We start from the raw sequence: 5,077 nt of genomic DNA, 5'->3' as shown, positions 1-5,077 counted from the left end.
ACATATATATTGCAGTATATAAAAAAATAGGAAAAGAAATAAAACTAATAGTTGAATTGGGTTTGCCTGTCGTCTGCTCCGAGTCTGTCGTACCGTTCATTTTCTCCAAGTCTGCCATTGCCATTCATTTGCTCTGAATTTTTCATTGTCGTTCATCCGCTCCTAGTCCGTCATCGTCGTTCTTGTCGTCTCTGTGCTTGTCCCATCGTCGGATCACTCCACTATTGGGGTTGATGTCCTAAATCTCGTAGGGTTTTGTAGTTTGTATATAGTATTGTACAAACATTTTATTTATTTAATAAAATATGAGATATTTTATTTGACATTTAGTATATTAAATTCACAAACCAATAAACCAACATCTAAGGTTATCATCTGTAACTCAAACATGTATGTAGAGATATACAGGTAGATCATGTTTAAGTGATAACCTAAATGGTCTATAGTAGATGGATAAGGCTGGATACCTTATCCTAATGACACTACGAATACGACCCGCTTTGTAGATGTTACAATTGTTGTAAAGTGCTACAAATGATCTGATCCTAATCATTCATGTGGAGATATGTGAGCATGAGTATTCTATACAAAAGAGTTTGTTTAAGATCAGACCACGAAATGACTAATCTCATTTATATACGCCGTTCATAATTGATACTTACATTCACCAGGATGACCATAGTGATATGACCTGAATCCTGAGTGAGTTGTGAACTCCTGCCTATGAAGGCCATCCTTTAGTTTGTATAGGTGATAGTGGCCAGATCGTTGACTTAATAAGCCTACTATTTTGGAGATTTTTCTGATTGGGGAGTTGAGAACACAACTACACAAAACGAAGTTCACTCCTTCCTTGGCGTTGGGGTAAGTAGATAAATTGATCTCTTAAGGACTGATTCTGGGGCTTGAACAATGTGGCATCACACTCTCTCTTGGCCCGAGAGGGGTTTGGTCATAGTTGGACTATGACTTATTGTTCATTAGAGCGATCAATGGATTTAAGGAGTTAGATGTAACTAAAAGGCAAAACGGTAATTTTGGCCTAGCTGTACTTACGAGCAATTTGTGAAAAATCATCGCATTGTTGATTGGTTATATCCAATGGATACAGAAATATATCTGTTGTAACGACCCGACCTTTTGAGTACTCTGATGACGGTCGTTACTCATAAATACACATTTAAAACACAAATATTTGACCATAAAAATTCATTAAATAATATAACATAGTTTTTCAAAATAAATAACAATAAGTAAAACCTTTGTTCAGGGCCCCTAAAATAATGAAGAAAAAAACTTAAACAAATAAAATTTTTGACCAACATAGTTTTCAAATCATAACTTTTAAATAGCTTGAAAACGTAAACTGAGCGGAAGCGATTTACATGTCCCATATGGTACGATCACAGGTCCCTCTCGTCACCCGCCGGTCCGTTCCTATCATTACCTGAAAAACATAAATTAAGAAAGGTTGAGTATAAAATACTCAGTCAGTGATCCCATTACCGGGATCAGACTATGCATCCACGAGCAAAGAAAGATAGCTCGTGGCTCATACAGCTACATCAGTTTTTGATGATGAAAGGTAAACCAAAAGACATACTATCTTGCCTTGAAACGCATGTTTAGTAGCTCGTAGGCACACCGTCAAAACATGATAATAACATGAACGTGAAACCGGCCGCACCCACGCATGTCTAACGGCCCGTAGGCACACCGTAAATAATAACATAATGGGAACCAATCGACTCATGCATGCTAGCGGCCATAGACACACCGTCACAACATGATAATAAACATATAACTTAACCTGTCAGTTCACACTTCTAGCGGCCCATAGCACACCGTCAAAAGAACATGAAACTGAAAATAAAACATGAATGTAAACCTGTCAGCTCACGCATGTCTAGTGGCCCATAGGCACATCGTCAAACATGATAATAACATGAACAAACCTGTCGCGTTCAGCATGTCTAGTGGCTTGTAGGCACCGTCAAACATAATAATAACATGCGTCAAGGCTAGACAATAAACTGCTCTACTGATCTATTCATGCATCACATACATATATATCTGATTAGAAATTTTAACATGCTATAATACTTGTAACTGCCATGCAACTAGCAAACATAATGATAAATAAAATCATGCTCCAGAGGCCACCAAGTTACTTCACACCGTCAAACATGATAATAACATGAACGTGAACCCGCCGACCCACGCATGTCTAACGGCCCGTAGGCACACCGTGAAACATAATAATAACATGAATGGGAACCAATCGACTCATGCATGTCTAGCGGCCCATAGACACACCGTCAAACATGATAATAACATAAACATTAACCTGTCAGTTCACACATGTCTAGCGGCCCATAGGCACACCGTCAAAACATGAAACATGAAAATAAAAGTAACATGAATGTAAACCTGTCAGCTCACGCATGTCTAGTGGCCCATAGGCACATCGTCAAACATGATAATAACATGAACAAACCTGTCGGTTCAGCATGTCTAGTGGCTTGTAGGCACACCGTCAAACATAATAATAACATGCGTCAAGGCTAGACAATAAACTGCTCTACTGATCTATTCATGCATCACATACATAATATCTGATTAGAAATTTTAACATGCTCATAATACTTGTAACTGCCATGCAACTAGCAAAACATAATGATAAATAAAATCATGCTCCAGAGTCCACCAAGTAACTTTATAGGTTTAATGTAGGTCGCTTGGCACGAAGGCACCGGTAATAGTATCACTTACCTCAACTTGGTAAAAATGCAAAACAAAATCTCCTTAGAACTTCTTTAGCACACTTGAATCAANGCAGTATATATAAAAAAATAGGAAAAGAAATAAAACTAATAGTTGAATTGGGTTTGCCGTTCGTCTGCTCCGAGTCTGTCGTCACCGTTCATTTTCTCCAAGTCTGCCATTGCCATTCATTTGCTCTGAATTTTTCATTGTCGTTCATCCGCTCCTAGTCCGTCATCGTCGTTCTTGTCGTCTCGTGCTTGTCCCATCGTCGGATCACTCCACTATTGGGGTTGATGTCCTAAATCTCGTAGGGTTTTGTAGTTTGTAATTGTATTGTACAAACATTTTATTTATTTAATAAAATATGAGATATTTTATTTGACATTTAGTAGTATTAAATTCACAAACCAATAAACCAACATCTAAGGTTATCATCTGTAACTCAAACATGTATGTAGAGATATACAGGTAGATCATGTTTAAGTGATAACCTAAATGGTCTATAGTAGATGGATAAGGCTGGATACCTTATCCTAATGACACTACGAATACGACCCGCTTTGTAGATGTTACAATTGTTGTAAAGTGCTACAAATGATCTGATCCTAATCATTCATGTGGAGATATGTGAGCATGAGTATTCTATACAAAAGAGTTTGTTTAAGATCAGACCACGAAATGACTAATCTCATTATATAACGCCGTTCATAATTGATACTTACATTCACCAGGATGACCATAGGTGATATGACCTGAATCCTGAGTGAGTTGTGAACTCCTGCCTATGAAGGCCATCCTTTAGTTTGTATAGGTGATAGTGGCCAGATCGTTGACTTAATAAGCCTACTATTTTGGAGATTTTTCTGATTGGGGAGTTGAGAACACAACTACACAAAACGAAGTTCACTCCTTCCTTGACGTTGGGGTAAGTAGATAAATTGATCTCTTAAGGACTGATTCTGGGGCTTGAACAATGTGGCATCACACTCTCTCTTGGCCCGAGAGGGGTTTGGTCATAGTTGGACTATGACTTATTGTTCATTAGAGCGATCAATGGTATTTAAGGAGTTAGATGTAACTAAAAGGGCAAAACGGTAATTTTGGCCTAGCTGTACTTACGAGCAATTTGTGAAAAATCATCGCATTGTTGATTGGTTATATCCAATGGATACAGAAATATATCTGTTGTAACGACCCGACCTTTTGAGTACTCTGATGACGGTCGTTACTCATAAATACACATTTAAAACACAAATATTTTGACCATAAAAATTCATTAAAATAATAAACATAGTTTTTCAAAATAAATAACAAATAAGTAAAACCTTTGTTCAGGGCCCCTAAAATAATGAAGAAAAAAAAAACTTAAACAAATAAAATTTTGACCAACATTGAGTTTCAAATCATAACTTTTAAATAGCTTGAAAACGTAAACTGAGCGGAAGCGATTTACATGTCCCATATGGTACGATCACAGGTCCCTCTCGTCACCCGCCGGTCCGTTCCTATCATTACCTGAAAAACATAAATTAAGAAAGGTTGAGTATAAAATACTCAGTCAGTGATCCCATTACCGGGATCAGACTATGCATCCACGAGCAAAGAAAGATAGCTCGTGGCTCATACAGCTACATCAGTTTTTGATGATGAAAGGTAAACCAAAAGACATACTATCTTGCCTTGAAACGCATGTTTAGTAGCTCGTAGGCACACCGTCAAACATGATAATAACATGAACGAAGTAACTTGGTGGACTCTGGAGCATGCATTTTTATTTATCATTATGTTTGCTAGTTCGATCATCCGGCAGTTATCGTACGTAATCATTACTGACATGTTAAAAATTCTACTAACTCAGATATTTATGTATGTGATGCATGAATAGAATCAGTAGGAGCAGTTTTATTGTTCTAGCCCTTCGACGCATGTTATTATTATGTTTGATAGTTAGCCTACAGATGCACCAACTAGAACATTGGCTGAACCAGCGAACAGGTTTGTTCATGTTTATTATCATGTTTGCGGATGTCCTATGGGCCACTAGACATGCTGAGCTGACAGGTTTTAGACAATCATGTACGTTGGTTATTTTCACCGTTTCGTTTTTTAGACGGTGTGCCATATGGCGTAGAGTGATAGTGTGAACTGACAGTTAAAAGTCTATAAATGTTTATTAACATCTATGTTGTGACGTGTGTTCACTATGGCCGACATAGCCACTGCATGAGTCCGATTGGTTCCATATTTATTATTTAGAGTGTTGCCTACGGCCGTTAGAAGGGGGTGAAACTGGCCCGAGTTTACGTCAATG

This window comes from Benincasa hispida, chromosome 5 (genome assembly GCF_009727055.1).
Source record: "Benincasa hispida cultivar B227 chromosome 5, ASM972705v1, whole genome shotgun sequence".
Classification (NCBI taxonomy): Eukaryota; Viridiplantae; Streptophyta; class Magnoliopsida; order Cucurbitales; family Cucurbitaceae; genus Benincasa; species Benincasa hispida.
The sequence above is the reverse complement of the archived record's forward strand: the minus strand, read 5'-3'. Positions refer to the sequence as shown.